Source organism: Canis lupus, chromosome X, assembly GCF_048164855.1.
Source record: "Canis lupus baileyi chromosome X, mCanLup2.hap1, whole genome shotgun sequence".
NCBI lineage: Eukaryota > Metazoa > Chordata > Mammalia > Carnivora > Canidae > Canis > Canis lupus.
The window spans coordinates 74,280,049-74,301,172 of NC_132876.1; the positions used below are offsets into that span (position 1 = coordinate 74,280,049).

The following is a 21,124-nucleotide window of genomic DNA, read 5'->3' on the forward strand; positions in this document are numbered from 1 at the left end:
ACTCTGGAAAACTGTGGAAGTTTCTCAAAGAGTTTAAAATAGAACTGCCCTAAGACCTAGCAATTGCACTGCTGGGGATTTACCCCAAAGAAACAAATGCAGTGAAATGCTGGGACACCTGCACCCCAATATTTATAGCAGCAATGTCCACAATAGCCAAACTGTGGAAGGAGCTTCAGTGTCCATCGAAAGATGAATGGATAAAGAAGATGTGGTCTATATATACAATGGAATATTACTCAGCCATTCGGAAGGACGAATACCTACTATTTGCTTCGACGTGGATGGAACTGGAGGGTATTATGCTGAGTTAACTCAGTCAATCAGAAAACGACACTCTTCATATGGTTTTAGTTATGGGGGGAATATAAAAAATAGTGAAAGGCATTATAGGGGAAAGGAGAGAAAATAAGTGGGAAAAATCAGAGAGGGTGACAAAACATGAGAGACTCCTAACTCTGGGAAATGAACAAGGGGTAGTGGAAGGGGAGGTGGGTGGGGGATGGGGTGACAGGGTGACGGGCACTTGACAGGATGAGCACTGGGTGTTATACTATATGTTGGCAAACCAAACTCCAATAAAAAAAATGTACAAAAAGAAAAGAATCTATGACATCAGCTTAGCTACTTCTTATTAGACATGTTGCCAGAGGCAAGGGAAACAAAAGCAAAAGTAAAGTATTGGGAGTTTATGAAGATAAAATGTACATCAAAGGAAACCTAAACATTTATAAATTATAAAAATAAAATACGTTTAAATTCCTTAGTCTGATCAAGGGTCCAAAGGTTTGTATCATGAGTACAATCATTTCTAATAAACTTTAAGCTGCTGCTTTAGCTAAACTAAACAGATTTTACAATAGAAGGGTACATTGCTACATTTACCTACTCTAGGCATTTATCTACTCTGCCTACCTGCTCTAGAAAAAGTGATTTCCATATATATACTATCTGAAGAAATGCAGAAGCATCAAAAAAGGAAAAATGTCAGAATCACAGCTATTTCATTGTTGAGAATAGTTGCTTCTTTCTCTAGAACTGCTTTTTTTCTTTAGCTGCATATATTGGGATTGCTAAAGAATTTTCTGAATATACCATGTCAAAATCTTTCCTCAGAAAATTAAAACTAAATTTAATTCTTCATAGGAAAACCATGAAATTATATATAGTTTCTCTTAGATGTGTAGTCTTCTCTAACTACAGTGTTTTAGAGATCAGAGAGACCCATGTCTAAAACACAACCCTGAACTTAATAGCTGCATGGGCCTTGGAAAATTCAAGTAATCAATTCAAGATCATTTTCTATGTGCGAAATGAAAATGAGAATAGCACATACATCATAAGATTATTATGAGGATTAAATCAGATAACATATATTTTGGTACTTGATTATTAGCTCAATAAATGATCGTTCTTTTTCCCTTACTCCTCCTAGGCTTATTCCTTTTTAAAAGCCTAAATTTTTTTCAACCTAAGAAAATAATCTCATTAGGTATGTTCTTCTGATTTTCAGTACCACTTTGATAGCTCAAGTTTCTGAGAGTAAGCTTAATTTTCTTATAAAAGTAGTCTAAGCTTTTCATATTATACATATTGTGATAAACTTTTTAAAAGATTTTATTTATTTGACATAGAGAGATAGCAAGCACAAACAGGGACTGCTGCAGAGGGAGAGGGAGAAGCAGGATCCTCATTGAGCAGGGAGCCCAACATGAGGCTTGCTCCCAGGATCACGGGATCATGTCCTGATCCGAAGGCAGATGCTTAAACAAGTTAGCCACATAGGTGCCCCAGGACCATGACAATCTTCTTACAATAGTCTACTATTCTTTCTTTCTTTCTTTCTTTCTTTCTTTCTTTCTTTCTTTCTTTCTTTCTTTCTTTCTTTCTTTTTCTTTCTTTCTTTCTTTCTTTCTTCTTTCTTTCTTTCTTTTCTTTCTTTCTCTTTCTTTCTTTCTTTCTTTTTCTTTCTCTCTCTCATTCTCTCTCTCTCTCTCCCTCTCTCTCTCTCTCTTTCTCTCTCTCACACACACACACACACACACACACACACAGCCCTCAAAAACAATATCTACCAAATACCTACCTCTTAACATTTCCAATGTCTGGCATATATCTTCGACAAGCTCAATTCTTTGGAGGTCTATAGTCCACATCTCTATTTCTTACTTATTTGGCTTATTCATCATATCATGGCTTTTATCTTCTGTTGCTGAGTCAGAATTGTCAAAAGTAATCCAAAGCCATGGAAAGAGAGATTCCAACAGAGTTGCATAAGCAGAAGGCAAACCTATGGTGAGAATTCAATAAATCATTCTCTGAAACACATTTTATCCATATAAAGTTCAATACTACAGTCAGGACAGGAAAAGATTTGGATATTAAAAGTTGATTGTTCAGTTCAATAATTGTACTAATCTGATGTGAAGCATTCTTTTAGTTTTTTAAATATATCGACTCAGAGTCTTCCATAGGCCTATGAGAACTTATCTCATGACTGGATAAGATGCAATATAAAAGAAATGTAGCAAAAAATATGCATGCACACACACACATACATACATACACACACACTTAAAAAACATATATGAGCAGTGAATTTTTTAAAAGATTTTATTTATTTATTCATGAGAGACACAAGAGAGAGGCAGAGACATAGGCAGAGATCCCAGAAACCCAGGATTACTCGCTGAGCTAAAGGCAGATGCTCAACCACTGAGCCACTCAGGTCTTCCATGAACAGTGAATTTAAAGAGAACTACTTTATCTAGACTTCTCATTAAGTAGCAGAATGTTTTCAGATAGATCCTACATATAATTTGCTGATTAAGTTTTACTATTCTCTCTTGTTTATCTATGGAAAGTGAAGTAAGATCATAAATGCAAAAGGACCACAATTTAGAAGAAGCATTAATATTCTAAAGATCTGTAATCTATATTTCTACCTTAGAGAGAATTTTCTTTTAGTTCACTTGCAGTCATATTAACTAAAAAGTCACACCTACAGTTTACAAAGTTGACAAAAACAAGAAAAATATGTGACTAACACTAGCCCTGAACCTTCTTACTAATTCTCTTCTACCTCACTTCAAAATAAATGAATGAATATTTTTGAAAAATTTAAAACACTAAATTATTACACTAATAAGTAATTATCATTTTATAATTTTAAGTTTCTTAAATAGTTTCCTAACTAGAAGTTTGTGCATTAAAACCATGTTCCAGTAAGTCCTAAAAAAGGTTTATGGAGGTCCTTATCATTATCTCCACTTACTAAGAATTTAATATTTTTAAGTATTTTTTCATTCCCTAAATATTACTTTTAGTAGTGTGGTGATGACACTTTCAAAACTTTATATCTGACCATACTTTTTGACAAATAAGGTTTTTCTGTTGCTTCTTGGTGCCAGATGCAATCCAAAAGATATAACTTGGACTTTGGAAATACTGGAACTTATGGAGCACAGTGATGGCTTGGAAAGATAATGGGAGATAATTCTTGAAATTAAATATGTCTTGGATCCAGGGCCAGATGGCTTCCCTGGGGAATTCGATCAAACATTTAAAGAAGAAACCATACCTATTCTACTAAAGACACTAGCCAATAGGATCTAACAATACATTAAGAAGATTATTCACCATGACCAAGGGGATTTATCCCTGGGATGCAAGGCTGGTTCAACACTCATAAAACAATCAATGTGATTCATCATATCAGAAAGAGAAAAAACAAGAACCATATGATCCTCTCCATAGATGCAGAGAAAGCCTTTGACAAAATACAGCATTCCATTCCTGATCAAAACTCTTGAGAGTGTAGGGATAGAGGGGACATTCCTCAACATCTTAAAAGCCATCTATGAAAAGCCCACAGCAAATATCATTCTCAATGGGGAAACACTGGGAGCCTTTCCCCTAAGATCAGGAACAAGACAGGGATGTCCCCTCTCACCACTGCTATTCAACATAGTACTAGAAGTCCTAGCCTCAGCAATAAGACAACAAAAAGAAATAAAAGGCACTCAAATTGGCAAAGAAGAAGTCAAACTCTCCCTCTTTGCAGATGACATAATACTCTATGTAGAAAACCCAAAAGACTCCAGCCCAAGATTCCTAGAACTCATACAGCAATTCAGCAGTGTGGCAGGATACAAAATCAATGCCCAGAAGTCAGTGGCATTTCTATACACTAACAATGAGACTGAAGAAAGAGAAATGAAGGAGTCAAACCCATTTACAGTTGCCCCTTAAAGCCTAAGATACTTAGGAATAAAGCAAACCAAGGAGGAAAAGGATCTATACCCTAAAAACTACAGAACACTTCTGAAAGAAATTGAGGAAGACACAATGAGATGGAAAAATATTCCATGCTCATGGATTGGCAGAATTAATATTGTGAAAATGTCAATGTTACCCAGGGCAATTTACACATTTAATGCAATGCCTATCCAAAAACCATGGACTTTCTTCAGAGAGTTGGAACACTTATTTCCCTTAATCTATCCTCATGATCTTTCAACTTTTTGTCCTTTTTTCCCTCAGTTTCCCTCTTTGCCATCAACTTGTCTTCTATGTCACTCACTCGTTCTTCCACCTCGTTAACCCTCGTAGTTAGGACTTCTAGTTTGGATTGCATCTCATTCAATTGATTTTTAATTTCTGCCTGATTGGATCTAAATTCTGCAGTCAGGAAGTCTCTTGAGTCCTTTATGCTTTTTTTCTAGAGCCACCAGTAGCTTTATAATAGTGATTCTGAATTGTCTTTCTGACATTCAATTGTACTCCAAATTTTGTAACTCTGTGGGAGAGAGGACTGTTTCTGATTCTTTCTTTTGAGGTGAGGTTTTCCTTCTAGTCATTTTGCTCAGTGCAGAGTGGCCAAAAACACGTTGTATTGGGAAAAAGAGAAAAAGAAAGAAGAGAAAGAAGGAAAGAAAAAAGAAAAAAGGAAGAAAAAATAGAAAAAAAAGAGAAGAAAAGGAGGAAAAAAGAAAAAAGGTGGGGGAAGCAAACAGAAATCAAAAAGAAAAAAAAAACAAAGAAAAAAAACATAAAAAACAAGCGGGAGTATCCTCTAATTCTGTATACTGTAAGTCCCTTGACTTCCCCTGGAACTTTCCAGTGCTGCTTGGTCAATAATTTGTTTTTCCACTGTCAGTCTACCTGGTCTTCTGGGGGAGGGGCCTGCTCTGCTGATTTTCAGGTGTTAGCACTTGGGGGAGCTGCTCAGCGAAAGATCCTTAAGCTGTTTATCCTGTGAGGCCATTGTGAGGCTCAGTGGGGGTTGTTTACCCTGTGAGGCCCCAGGAGGAACAACCACACTGGCAGCTGCCATCTCTGGAGCCCTGGATTCAGCTCCCACAGTAACTACGGAGCTCTCGGTCTGCAGGGGCCTGGATGGTCCGGCGGCGGGGCGCTGATCTGCTCAGCTCAGGGCAGGAGCCACCTTGCTGTCCTGTGCCCTCCTCGCCTCTGCCTGTCCCAGGGGCAGGCCGGATCCTGGGCTGTGTCCCCAACGCCCTGTGCTCCTGGGCCTGTGCTGTTGGATTCGTGCTCTCCACCGGGCAGCCCCCTCCGCGAGGGGCCGCTGCCCAAGCCACTCCGAGCTGCTTCGGGTCAACCCGTGTGTGCGCTGCAGCCCTTTAGGGAGCTCGGCACACTCTCCCCGGGGCACAGGTGCTCTGTTAGTGTCCCAGGGAACCTGAGGGCATCCCTGCCGTTCTGGGGTCCTGCTCTAACTCCCTGCGAGTGCCTTTCTGCCCAGGAAGATTGGTGAAGCTCCTGCTTCTCTGGGACGGTGCTTTCCTGTCCTGGGGGCACTCGCCCTGGCCTTAGCCTGGCTCCTCCCGGGGCGCCTCCCCCTTGGATGTCTTTTATTTCTTTATTTCTTTTTTCCCCGTCTCTCTACCTTGATAGAAGCTGAACTCTTCTCACTGTAGCATTCCAGCTGTTCTCTCTTTAAATCTCAGGCCGAATTCGTAGATTTTCAGGATTATTTGAAGGTTATCTAGGTAATTTGGTGGGGACAGGTGACTTGGGACCCTACTCTTCCGCCATCTTGCCCCTCCTCCTCCCAGAGAGTTGGAACAAATCATATTCAGATTTTTGTGGAATCACAAAAGACCCCTAAGAGCCAGGGGAATATTAAAAAAAAGAAAACCATAGCTGGGGGCATCACAATGCCAGATTTCAGGTTGTACTACAAAGCTGTGGTCATCAAGACAGTGAGGTACTGGCACAAAAACAGACATATATTAATGGAACAGAATAGAGAAACCAGAAGTGGAACCTCAACGTTATGGTCGACTAATATTCGACAAAGGAGGATACACTATCCCCTGGAAAAAAGTCTCTTCAATAAATGGTGCTGAGAAAATTGGACAGCCAGATGCAGAAGAATGAAACTAGGCCATTCTCTTGCACCATACACAAAGATAAACTCAAAATGGATGAGAGATGTAAATGTGAGACAAGATTCCATCAAAATCCTAGAGGAGAACACAGGCAACACCCTTTTTGAACTTGGCCACAGTAACTTCTTGCAAGATACATCAATGAAGGCAAGAGAAACAAAAGAAAAAATGAATTATTGGGACTTCATCAAGATAAGAAGCTTTTGCACAGCAAAAGAAACAGTCAGCAAAACTGAAAGACAACCTACAGAATCGGAGAAGATATTTGCAAATGACCTATCAGATAAAGGGCTACTATCCAAGATCTATAAAGAATTTCTTAAACTCAACACCAAAGAAACAAACAATCCAATCATGAAATGGGCAAAAGACAAACAGAAACCTCAGAGAGGAAGACATAGACATGACCAACAGGCACATGAGAAAATGCTCTGCATCACTTGCCATCAGGGAAATACAAATCCAAACCACAATGAGATATCACCTCATACCAGTGAGAATGGGGCAAATTAACAAGGCAGGAAACAACAAATGTTGGAGAGGATGTGGAGAAAAGGTAACCCTCTTGCACTGTTGGTGGGAATGTGATCTGGGACAGCCACTCTGGAAAACTGTGTGGAGGTTCCTCCCTCAAAGAGTTAAAAATAGATATGCCCTATGACCCAGCAATTGCACTGCTGGGGATTTACCCCAAAGATACAGATGTAGTGAAACGCCCATACACCTGCACCCCAATGTTTATAGCAACAATGTCCACAATAGCCAAACTGTGGAAGGAGCCTCGGTGTCCATCGAAAGATGGATAAAGAAGATGCAGTATATGTATAGAATGGAATATTACTCAGCTATTGGAAACGACAAATACCCACCATTTGCTTCGATATGGATGGAACTGGAGGGTATTATGCTGAGTGAAATAAGTCAGTTGGAGAAGGACAAACATTATATGGTCTCATTCATTTGGGAATATAAAAAATAGTGAAAGGGAATAAAGGGGAAGGAGAAAAATGAGTGGGAAATATCAGAAAAGGAGACAGAACATGAGAGACTCCTAACTCTGGGAAACGAATTAGGGGTGGTAGAAAGGGAGGTGGGCAGCGGTTGGGGGTGACTGGTTGATGGGCACTGAGGGGGGCAGTTGATGGGATGAGCACTGGGTGTTATTCTATATGTTGGCAAATTGAACATCAATAAAAATAAATTTATAAAAAATACAAATAAATAAATAAATAAATAAAATCTTGGAAAATTTGACTACTATATGAATAATCCATCTGAATAATGTTAATGGATAAGTGAAAAAATCAGTTAAAAGTCACAAGAGGAGGAACTTTGTCCTTCACTCAACACTCTCAACCTTCCTGACAATGGCATGCCCTTCTATTGCCCCACAGAAATGCTTTAATATCCTGAAGTCCTTTCTAAAATTAGTCCAGTGTCCAGGGCACTGGCTCCTCTTCTCACTTGGGCTTATTCCAAAGAAGTAAAATTTGGTGTAGATATCTGAGCTTTAATGCTTCAATGTGTAGATCTTTCAGCCAATGCTGTAACTGTTACTGTGGGGCAAATGGAAGAACAGTGCTTATTGAACAGAGTTGGAGAAGACTCAAAGTAACAAAAGGTGGTGTGATTGTTCCAAAGTCCATTGGCTTAAAAGATAATAAGTCAGTCGGTGAAGGACAAACATTATATGTTCTCATTCATTTGGGGAATATAAATAATAGTGAAAGGGAATATAAGGGAAGGGAGAAGAAATGTGTGGGAAATATCAGAAAGGGAGACAACGTAAAGACTGCTAACTCTGGGAAACGACCTAGGGGTGGTGGAAGGGGAGAAGGGCGGGGGGTGGGAGTGAATGGGTGACGGGCACTGGGGGTTATTCTGTATGTTAGTAAATTGAACACCAATAAAAAAAATAAAAATAAATAAATTAAAAAAAAGATAATATAAAAATTTCAGCTCTGAACTTGTTAAAGATGTCAGTAACACAACGAAGAGGCTGGGGATGGCACCACTACTGCTACTGTCCTGGCACACTCTATTGCCAAGAAAGGCTTAGAGAAGATTAACAGAGGTGCTAAGTCTGTGGAAATCAGGAGAGTTGTGATGTTAGCAGTTGACTCTGTAATTCCTGAACTTAAGAAGCCATCTAAACCTGTGACAACCCCTGAAGAAATTGCTCAGACTTCTACAATTTCTGCAAATGGAGACAAAAAAATGTGCAACATCATTTCTGTTGCAATGAGAAAAGAGAAGAGAGTCATCACAGTAAAGAATGGAAAAACACAAAATGGAAAATTAGAAATTATTCAGATATGAAGTTTGATTGAGACTAGATTTCCATACTTTTATTAATACTTGAAAAGGTCAGAAATGTGAATTCCATTAATATATATTATATTGAAGTGAAAAGAAATTTTCCAGAGTCCAGGCCACTGTACCTGCTCTTGAAATTGCTGATTCTTCCCATAAGCCCTTGGTCATAATTGCTAGATGTTGATGGAGAAGCTTTGAGTACACTCATTTTGAACAGGCTAATAGTTGGTCTTCAGGTTGTAGCAGTTGAACCACATTAAAGAGATGGCTATTGTTACTGGTGGTGCAGTGTTTTGAGAAGAAGGACTGACACTAAATCTTGAATATATTCAGCCTCATGACTTAGCAAAAGTTGGAGAAGTCATTGTGACCAAAGATGATGCCATGATCGTGATAGAAAAATGTGACCAAGGCTCAAATTGGAAAATTATTTCAAGAAATCATCAAGCAATTACATATCACAATTTGTGAACGTGAAAAGGAAAAACTGATAAATGTCTGGCCCAACTTTTATATAGAGTAGCTGTGCTGAAAGATGGTGGCACAACTGACATTGAAGTGAATGAAAAGAAAGAGTAACAGATGCCTTCAATGCTACATGAGCTGCTGTTGAAGGCATTGTTCTGGGAACTGTTATACTATGCTTTGGTGAATTTCAGCTTTGGATTCAATAATTCCAGTTCCTGGGGCACCTGGGTGGCTCAGTCTGTTAAGCAACTGCCTTTAGCTCAGACTATGATCTCAGGATCCTGGGATCAAGCCCTGCATCATGTCAGGCTCCCTTATCAATGGGGAATCTGGTTCTCTCTCTCCCTCTGTCCATCCCCTGCTTCTCTGTGCTCACTATCTCTCAAATAAATAAAGAAAATCTTCTAAAAAATATATCGAGCTCCTGAAGATAAGAAGAATTGATACAGAAATTATTAAAAGAACACTCAGAATTCCTGCAATGACCATTGTTAAGAATGCAGGTATTGACAGATTACTAATAACTGAGAAAATTATGCAAAGTTCCTCAGAACATAGGTGTGATACTATGCTTACAGATTTTGCGAATATGGTGGGAAAAGGAATCATTGACCCAACTAATGTTATAATAACTGTTTTAGAGGGGTGGGGGAAGAGGCAGAGGAGTAGGGTCCCCATGTCACCTGTCCCCACCAACTTACCTAGATAATTTTCAAATCATCCTGAAAACCTACGAATTTGGCCTGAGATTTAAAGAGAGAACAGTAGGAACGCTACAGAGACGAGTTTGTTCTTCTATCAAGTACAACACCATTTTAGCCTCTCTGCACTGAGCAAAATGACTAGAAAGAAGAACTCACCACAAAAGAAAGAATCAGAAACAGTACTATCTGCCACAGAGTTACAGAATTTTGCTTACAATTTGATGTCAGAAAACCAATTCAGAAGCACAATTATAAAGTTACTGATGGCTCTGGAAAAAAAAAGCATAAAAGATTGAAGAGACTTCATGACTGCAGAATTTAGATCTAATTATGCCGAAATAAAAAATCAATTAAAGGAAATGCAATCCAAACTGGAGGCCCTAAAGATGAGGGTTAAAGAGGTAGAAGAAAGAGTGAGTGACATAGGAGACAAGTTGATGGCAAGGAAGAAAGCTGAGGAAAAAAGAGAAAAACAATTAAAAGACCATGAGAAAAGGTTAAGGGAAATAAATGACAGTCTCAGAAGGAAAAATCTACATTTAATTGGGGTTCCAGAGGGCACCGAGAAGGACAGAGGACTAGAAAGAATATTTGAACAAATTATAGCTGAGAACTTCCCTAACTTGTGGAGGGAAACAGGCATTCAGATCCAGGAGATAGAGAGATACCCCATAAAATCAATAAAAACCATTCAATACTTCGACATTAAATAGTGAAACTTGCAAATTCCAAAGATAAAGAGAAGATCCTTAAAGCAGCAAGAGCAAAGAGATCCCTATCGTATATATAGAGAAATATTAGATTAACTGAAGACCTCTCCACAGAACCTGGAAGGCCAGAAAGGGCTGGCAGGATATATTCGGGGTCCTAAATGAGAAGAACATGCAGCCAAGAATACTTTATCCAGAAACTCTCATTCAGAATAGAAGGAGAGATAAAGAGCTTCCAAGATAGGCAGAAACTGAAAGAATATGTGGCCACAAAACCAGCTGTGCAAGAAATAGTAATGGGGACTCTGGAAAAGAAAGAGGAAGCCCAAAGAAATAAGCCAGAAAACAGGGACTGACTAGGTATTATGATGACACTAAATTCATATCTTTAATAGTTATTCTGAACATGAATGGGCTGAATCGATCCCATTAAAAGGCTCATGGTTTCAGACTAGATAAAAAAGCAAGACCCATCTATTTGCTGTCTACAAGACACTTATTTTAGACCTAAGGATACTTTCAGCCTGAAAATGAAAGGTTGGAGAACCATTTACCATTCAAATGGTCCTCAAAAGAAAGTAGGGGTACCAAACCTCATATCAGATAAATCAAAGTATATCCCAAAGACTGTAGTAAGGGATGAAGAGAGACACTGTATCATTCTGAAAGGGTCTATACAAAAAGAAGACATAACAATCATGAATATTTATGCTCCTAATGTGGGAGCTGCAAAGTATATCATGAATTAATAACCAAAGTAAAGACATACTTAGATAATAATACACTAAATGTGGGAGATTTCAACATGGTACTTTCTGCAAATGTCAGATCTTCTAATCACAACATCTCCAAATAAACGAGATTTATTTTTTTAATTTATTTTTTTATTGGTGTTAAATTTGCCAACATATAGAGTAACACCCAGTGCTCATCCCATCAAGTGCCCCCCTCAGTGCCCGTCACCCAGCCACCCCCACCCCCCGCCCACCTCCCCTTCCACCACCCTTAGATCGAAGAAACGAGCTTTAAATGATACACTGGACCACATGGATTTCACAGATATTTACAGAACTTTACATCCAAACGCATCTGAATACACATTCTTCTCAAGTGCACATGGAACTTTCTCCAGAATAGACGACATACTTGATCACAAATCAGGTCTTAACCAATGCCAAAATATTGGGATTGTCCCCTGCATATTTTGAGACCATAATGCTTTGAAACTTGAACTCAATCACAGGAAGAAATTTGGAGAAATTCAAACACGTGGAGGTTAAAGATCATCCTGTTAAAAGATGAAAGGGTCAACCAGAAAAGTATAGAAGAATTTAATAGATTCATGGAAACTAATGAGAATGATCATATAACCGTTCAAATCTTTGGGATACACAAAAGCAGTCCTGAGAGGGAAATAAATCTCAATACAAGCATCCATCCAAAAACTGGAAAGAATACAAATACAAAAGCTAACCTTGCACCTAAAGGAGATGCAGAAAAAACAGCAAATAAAACCTACTCCCAGCAGCAGAAGAAAGTTAATAAAGATTCGAGCAGAACTCAATGAAATAGAGACTGAAGAACTGCAGAACAATCAACAAAACCAGGAGTTGCTTCTTAGAAGAATTAAGAAAATAGATAAACCATTAGCCAGCCTTATTAAAAACAAAAGAGAAAAGACTCTAATTAATAAAATCACCAACGAAAAAGGAGAGATCAAACCAATACCAAGGAAATAAAAACGAGTTTAAAAACATATCATGAACAGCTATATGCCAACAAATTAGGCAATCTAGAAGAAATTGATGCATTTTTGGAAAGCCACAAACTACCAAACTGGAACAGGAAGAAATACAACAGCTGAACCAGCCAATAACAAGGGAGGATATTGGAGCAGTTATCAAAAACCTCCCAAGACACAAAGTCCAGGGCCAGATGGCTTCCCAGGGTAATTCTATCTAACGTTTAAAGAAGAAACAATGTCTATTCTACTAAAGCTGTTATGAAACAGAGATAGGGACATAATACTTCCAAACTTGTTCTATGAGGCCAGCATCACCTTAATTACAAAACCAGACAAAGACCCCACCAAAAAGGAGAATTATAGACCAACATCCCTGATGAACACAGATGCAACAATTCTCACCAAGATACTAGACAACAGGATCCAACAGTACATTAAGAAGATTATTCACCATGACCAAGTGGGATTTATCCCTGGGATGCAAGGCTGGTTTCATACTCGTAAAGCAATCAACGTGATAGATCATATCAAAAAGAGAAAATACAAGAACCATATGATCCTCTCAGTAGATGCAGAGAAAGCGTTTGACAAAATACAGCATCCATTCCTGGTCAAAACACTTCAGAGTGTAGGGATAAGGGAACATCCCTCAACTTCTTAAGAGCCATCTATAAAAAGCACACAGCCAATATCATTTTCAGTGGGGAAACACTGGAGGCCTTTCCCCTAAGATCGGGAAGATGACAGGGATGTCCACTGTCTCCACTGCTATTCAACATAGTACTAGAAGTCCTAGCCTCAGCAATCAGGCAACAAAAAATAAAAGTCATTCAAATTGGCAAAGAAGAAATCAAACTCTCTCTCTTTGCAGATGACATGATACTGTATGTAGAAAACCCAAAATACTCCACCTCAAGATTGCTAGAACTTATACAGCAATTCAGTTGTGTGGCAGGATACAAAACCAATGCCCCGAAAGCAGTGACATTTCTATACACTAACAGTGAGATTGAAGAAAGGAAATTAAGGAATCAATTCCATTTAGAATTGCACCCAAAAGCATAAGATACCTGTGAATAAACCCAACCAAAAAGGTAAAGGATCTATACCCTAAAAGCTACAGAACACTTCTGAAAGAAATTGAGGAAGACACAAAGAGATGGAAAAATATTCCATGCTCATGGATTGGAAGAATTAATACTGTGAAAATGTCTACGCTACCCTGGGAAATTTACACAGTTAATGCAATACCTATCAAGATATCATGGACTTTCTTCACAGAGTTGGAACAAATCATCTTAAGATTTGTGTGGAATCAGCGAAGACCCTGGATAACCAGGGGAATATTGAAAAAGAAAACCAGAGCTGGGGGCATCACAATGCCAGATTTCAGGTTGTAGTACAAAGCTGTGATCATCAAGACAATGTGGTCCTGGCCCAAAAACAGACACATAGTTCAATGGAGCAGAATAGAGAATTCAGAAATGGGCCCTCAACTTTATGGTCAACTAATATTTGATAAAGCAGGAAAGATGATCCACTGGAAAAAGGGCAGTCTCTTCAATAAACGGTGCTGGGAAAATTGGACATCCACATGCAGAAGAATGAAACTGGACCATTTTCTTACAGCATATACAAAGATAAACTCAAAATGGATGAAAGACCTACATGTGAGACAATAATCCATCAAAATCCTAGAGGAGAACACAGGCAACACCCTTTTTGAACTTGGCCACAGTAACTTCTTGCAAGATACATCCATGAAGGCAAGGGAAACAAAAGCAAAAATGAATTATTGGGACTTCATCAAGATAAGAAGCTTTTTACAGTAAAAGAAACAGTCAACAAAGCTACAAGACAACCTACAGAATGGGAGAATATATTTACAAATGACCTATCAGATAAAGGGCTAGTTTCCAAGATCTATAAAGAACTTATTAAACTCAACAGCAAAGAAACAAACAATCCAATCCTGAAATGGGCAAAAGACATGAACAGAAATTTCACAGAGGAAGACATACACATGGCCAACAATCACATGAGAAAATGCTCTGCATCACTGGCCATCAGGGAAATACAAATCCAAACCCCAATGAACTACCACCTCACACCAGTGAGAATGATAAAAATTAACAAGGCAGGAAACAAATGTTGGAGAGGATGTGGAGAAACGGGGTGAACCCTCTTGCACTGTTGGTGGGATTGTTACCTGGTGCAGCCACTCTGGACAACTGTGTGGAGATTTCTCAAAGAGTGAAAAATTGAACTGCCCTGCGACCCAGCAATTGCACTGCTGGGGATTTACCCCAAAGATACAAATGCTGTGAAACGCCAGAACACCTGCACCCCAATGTTTATAGCAGCAATGTCCACAATAGCCAAACTGTGGAAGGAGCCTCGGTGTCCATCAAAAGATGAATGGATAAAGAAGATGTGGTCCATATATACAATAAAATATTACTCAGCCATTAGGAAGGACGAATACCCAATATTTGCTACGACGTGGATGGAACTGGATGGTATTATGCTGAGTGAAGTAAGTCAATTGGAGAAGGACAAATATTATTTGGGGAATATAAAAGGAATTACATTCCTTTGGGGAATATAAAAAATAGTGAAATGGAATAAAGGGGAAAGGAGAGAAAATGAGTGGTAAATATCAGTGAGGGTGACAGAACATGAGAGTTCTAATTACTTCAAGTGCCCTCTTCAATGCCCAACACTCAGTTACCTCAACCACCCACCCACTTCCCATCCAGCAACTCTGTTTGTTTCCTATAGTTAAGAGTCTTTTATGGCTTGTCTCTGTCTCTGTATTCATATTACTTTGTTTTTCCTTCCCTTCCCATGTTCATTTGTTTTGTTTCTTAAATCGCACATATGAGAGAAATCATATGGTGTTTGTCTTTCTTTGACTGACTTATTCTGCTTAGTATAGTGCCTCTAGTTCCATTCACATCATTGCAAAAGGCAAGATTTCATTCTTTTTGATGGCTGAATAATATTCCGTTGTGCATATATGCTTCCTCTTCTTTACCCATTCATGTGTCGATAGATATCTGGGTTCCTTCCATATTTTGACAATTGTGGACATTATTTCTATAAACATTAGTATGAATTTGCCCCTTTGAATCACTATGTTTGTATCCTTTGAATCGATACCGAATACTGCAATTGCTAGGCCCAAGGTTAGCTCTGTCTTTAACTTTTTGAGGAAACTCCATACTCTTTTCTAGAGTGGTTGCACCAGTTTGCATTACCACAAGAAGTGTAAGAGAGTTCTCCTTTCTTTGCATCCTCCAACAGCCACTATTTCCTGACTTGTTAATTTTAACCATTCTGACTGATGTGTGGAGATATTTCACTGTGGTTTTGATTTGTGTTTCCCTGAAGACAAGTGATGTGGAGCATTTTTTCATGTGCCTTTTGGCCATGTCTAGGTCTTCTTTGGAGAAAGGGCTGATCATGTCTTCTGCCCATTTGTTGACTAGATATTCTAGGTTTTGAGTGTTTGGATTGAGAAGTTCTTATGAGTATTTGGATACTAGCCATTTCTCTGATCAGACATTGGCAAATATCTTCTCACATTTCATAGGCTTCCTTTTAGTTTTCTCAGTTGTTTTCTTTGCTGTCCAAAAGCTTTATATATCTATATTTTTAAATAATTTATTTATTTAAGAGCAAGAAAGAGAGAGCACAATCAGTGGACAAGAAGCAGAGGAGACGTAGACACCCGGCTGAGTGGGGTGCCTGATGCAGGGCTCTATCCCAGGACCCTGAGATCATGACTTGGCTTGAAGGCAGGTGCTTAACCAACTGAGCCACCAGGTGATCCAAAAGCTTTTTATCTTGATTAAGTCCTAATAGTACATGTTTGCTTTTGTTTCCCTTGCTTTTGGAGATATGTCAATCAAGAGTTGCTGCAGCCAAGATCAAAGAGGTTGCTCCCTGTGTTCTCCTGTAGGATTTTGATGGACTCCTGACTCATATTTAGGTTTTTCATGCATTTTGTGTTTATTTTTGTGTATGGTGCAAAAAAGTTATCCAGTTTCATTCTTATGCATGTGGCTGTCCAATTTTCCCAATACCATTTGTTAAAGATTTTTTTCTATTGGATATTCTTTCCTGCTTTGTCAAGGATTAGTTGACCATAGAATTGAGGGTCTATTTCTGGGTTCTTGATTCCGTTCCATGGACCCATGTGTCTGTTTTTGTGCCAGTACCATCCTGTCCTGATAAACAGATGTGTAATATAGCTTGAAGTCAGGCATTGTGATGTTACCAGCTTCAGTTGTCTTTTTCTACTTTCCTCTGGCTATTCAGAATCCTTCTGCCTCCACAAAAATTTTAGGATCATTTGTTCCAGCTCTATGAAAAATGCTGATGGTATCTTGATAGGAATTGCACTGAATGTGTAGATTGATTTGAGTGGCATAAAATTTTAATAATATTTGTTGTTCCAATCCATGAACATGGACTTTTTTCCCATTTCTTTGTGTTTTCCTCAATTTCTTTCATAAGTATGCTATAGTTTTTAGAGTATAGATCCTTTACCTCTTTGGTTTATTACTAGGTATCTTATGGGTTTTAGTGCAATTGTATGTCAGATCAATTCCTTTATTTCTCTTTCTTCCATCTCATTATTAGTGTATGGAACTACAACCGACTTTTATGCATTGATTTTCTATTCTGTCACTTTGCTGAATCCTGTATAAGTTCTATCCATTTTTAGGTAGAGTCTTTTGTGTTTTCTCCAGAGAATATCATGTCATCTGGCAAAGAGTGAAAGTTTGACTTCTTCTTTGCTGATTCAGATTTATCTTATTTCTCTGTTTTCTGATTGCTGAAGCTGAATTGAGTAATATGCTGAACAGCAGTGGTGAGATTGGACATCCCTATCATGTTCCTGACATTAGGGTAAAAATTCTCAGTTTCTCTCCATTGAGGATGATATTTGCTGTGGGGTTTTTCATATATCGCTTTTATGATATTGAAATATATTCCCTCTATCCCTAGACTGTGGAGAGTTTTTGTCAAGAAAAGATGCTGCATCTTGTCAAATGCTTTTTCTGCATCTATTGAAAGGATCATATGTTCTTGTCTTTTATTAATATGGTGTAATCATTGATTGATTTGTTGATGTAGAACCACTGTTGCAGCCCTGGAATAAATCCCACTTGGTCGTGGTGAATAATCCTTTTAATGTACTATTAAATCCTGTTAGGTAGTATATTGGTGAGAATTTTTGCATCTTTGTTCATCAAGGATATTGGTCTATAATTCTATTAGAAATCTCCATCTGGGTTTGGGATGAAAGTAATGCTGGCCTCATGTATGAGTTTGGAAGTTTGCCTTCCATTTCTTCTTTTTTATTTTCTTTTTTGGAACAGTTTCAGAAAAGTAGTTATTAATTCATCTTTAAATATTTGGTAGAATTCCCCTGGGAGGCCATGTGGCCAGGGACTCTTGTTTGTTGCGGGACTTTTGTTTCCTGATTCAATTTCTTTGCTGATGATGGGTCCATTCAGGTTTTTAATTTTTTCCTGTTTCAGTTTTGAGAGTTTATATGTTTCTAGGAATTTTTCCATTTCTTCCAGATTGCATATTTTTTGGCACATATTTGCTCATAATATTCTCTTAGAATTGTTTGTATTTCTTTGGTGTTGGTTGAGATCTCTTTCATTTTATTTATTTGGGTTCTCTCTCTTTCTCTCTCTCTCTCTCTCTCTCATAAATCTGGATACGGGTTTTATCAATCTCATTAATTCTTTTGAAGAAGAAACTCCTAGTTTCATTGATCAGTTCTACTAATTTTCTGATTCCAATACCATTTATTTCTGATCTAGTCTTTATTATTTCATTTTTCCTGCTGGAGTTAGGCTTTATTTGCTGTTCTTTTTCCAGCTCCTTTAGGTGTAAGTTTAGGTTGTGTGTTTGAGATTTTTTTCTAATTTCTTGAGGAAGCCCTGTATTGTTATATACTTTCCTCTTAGGACCCTCTTTGGTACATTCCTAAGGTTTTGAACTGGAGTTTTTTCATTTTCATTTGCTTTCATGTATTTTTTAAAAATTCTTCTTTAATTTCTTGGTTGACCCATTCATTCTTTAGTAGGATGCTCTTTAACCTCCAACTATTTGTGTTTCTTTCATTTTTTTTCTTGTAATTGACTTCTGATTTTAAATATTTATGGTCTCAAAATATGCATGGAATAATCTGTCTTTTTGTACTTGTCTAGACCTGATGTGACCCAGTATGTAATATATTCTGGAGAATGTTTCACATGCACTTGAGAAGAATATATATTCTGCTGCTTTAGGATGAAATGCTCTGTATATATCTGTGAAGTCCATCCAGTCCAATGTGTCATTCAAAGTCCTTGTTTTCTTGTTGATCTTCTGCTTAGATGATCTATCCATTGATGTGAGTGGGGTGTTAACATCCATTACTACTATTTTATTATTATCAAGGTGTTACTTTAATTTGGTTATTAATTGGATTATATAACTGGCTGCTCCCATGTTAGTGACATAAACATTTACAATTGTTAGATCTTCTTGTTGAGCAGATTCTGTTCGTATAATACAGTGTCCTTCTTCATCTCTTATTCCAATCTAGTTTAGAATCTAGTTTATCTGATAAAGATTACTACTATAGCTTTCTTTTGATAGAAATGTTTCTTCACCTCCTCATGTTCGGTGGAGGCATCTGTGGGTCTAAAATTAGCCTCTTGTAGACAGCATATCGATGAGTCTTTTTAAACATTCAACCTGATATCCTATGTCTTTTTATTGAAGCATTTAGTTCATTAACATTGAGAGTAATTATATAAATACATGGATTTAGTGCCATTGCATTACCTATAATGTCACTGTTTCTGTATATTGTCTCTGTCCCTTTATGGTCTTTGTTACTTGTGGATTCTTTCTTCATTCAAAGGATTCTGTTTAATATTTCTTGCAGGGCTGGTTTAGTATTCACAGATTCCTTGAGTTTTTGTTTGTCTTGGAAACTCTTTTTCTCTTCTTATATTTGAAATGACATCCGTGTCAGATAAAGTATTATTGGCTGCATATTTCCCCCATTTAACATATTGACCATATCATGCCAGTCCTTTCTTGTGTGCCAGGTCTCTGTGGACAGGTCTACTGCCAGCCTTATTTGTCTACCTTTATATGGTAAGGACCTTTTGTCCCAATCTGCTTTCAGGATTTTCTCTTTATCTCTGAAATTTGCAAGCTTCACTACTTGTCATGGTATTGATCTAATTTCATTGACTTTTAAGTGCATTCTCTGTGCCTCCTGGACTTGAATGCTTGTTTCCTTCTCTAGATTAGGGAACTTCTCAGGGATAATTTTATCAAATAAGCATTCTGCCCCTCCCTCTTTCGTTATCTTTTTGGACCCCTATTATCCAGATATTATTTTGCTTTATGGTATCATCAATTTCGTGAAGCCTCCTTTTGTGATCCAGTAGTTGACTTTCTGTCTTTTTCTCAGCTTCTTTATTTTCTATCATTCTGTCTTGTATATCACTGACTTTTTCTTCTGATTCATTTATCCTCACTATTAGAGCCTCCATTTGGGACTGCATCTCAGTAATAGCATTTTTAATTTTGACTTGATTAAATTTTAGTTGTTTAATTTCTCTGGTAAGGCATTCTCTAGTGTCTTCTATGCTTTTTTCAAGCTCATCTAGTATCTTTATAATTGTTTTGAATTTTACTTCTGACATGTTACTTATGTCCTTATTGATTAAATCCCTGGAGGAGAATATTACCTTCTGTTCTTTTATTTGGATGAATTTTTCTGTCTTATCATTATGTCCAGAAAAGAATAGAACAAAGAGAGAAAGGACAAATATAACAATAACAGCAACATAAAAAAACAAACGAAACAAACCTGAATAAAACAAAATAAGAAAAAAATCAAAGAAAATGTAAAATAGAACAAAACACTGTACTAGGTCCTGGGTATATTTTGTCTGTTCATAGAAACTAGATTCTCAAAATAGGGAAGAAAGAAAAACATATATATAATGAAAAGAAACAAAAATAAAATATATACATATATAATGTATACATAAAAATAATAATTAAAAATAGGAAAATAGTTGGGAAAAAACCCTGAAAGACTAAAGAATAATAACCAAACCATAAATGCTATATACTGTTTTCCCCAAAGCTGAAGTTTTGCAGTTCTCTATGATCAGTAAACTTGGTGCTAGCTAGTTTTTTCTGCTGCGCTTCTCGGAGAGGGCCGTATTGTGCTGATTCTCAGTTGTTCTTGACCTTGTGAAATTATGCCTCCCTTGGCAATGGCCCAGCTCCATGTAAGTGGTTCAGGATTCTACTCTATGGCACTGTTTTGCTCCCTGAAGGCTGTCAGCACTGTTTGTAGGGGATGAAAATGGCGGCGTCCCATTCTCTAGCCCTGGAACTGAAAGTTCACAGCCCCCACTCTTCAGTAAGCTCTCACAGAAAATAGGTCAGTCACTTTTGTTTCACTGGTTTCTGTCCAAACTCTGGGTTCACCCAGCCTGTGGCTGAGTGTTTTTATCTCAGGCACATGATCCAAACTTACATCTCCTGTGGTATGGACCTTCACTGTTCTTCCAGGGGAGGAAGGGGTATCTTGCTGAGCTTCTGTCTTTTGCTGGGCCCCTGCCACTTTGACCATGCAGTGGATCACAGTCTATGGCAATACCAAGCAGAAAGCTATTGCCTAGACTTTCTGTTTTCATCTGGCTTCCCTGCTCTGGTCCCTGGGAA

General features: G+C 37.9%; 1 protein-coding gene and 1 pseudogene across 1 annotated transcript in view; one reads left to right on the plus strand and one right to left on the minus strand.

Moving 5' to 3' along the window:
- Positions 1-21,124, minus strand: part of ZC3H12B (zinc finger CCCH-type containing 12B) — a 599,195-nt gene that overhangs the window by 209,103 nt on the left and 368,968 nt on the right. Inside the window, exon 2 of the mRNA XM_072818273.1 lies at positions 2,087-2,290. The gene's annotated coding sequence lies outside the window, so the exon portion shown is untranslated. The remainder of the gene's footprint in view (positions 1-2,086; positions 2,291-21,124) is intronic.
- LOC140628499 (60 kDa heat shock protein, mitochondrial-like) lies at positions 3,217-19,089 on the plus strand (annotated as a pseudogene).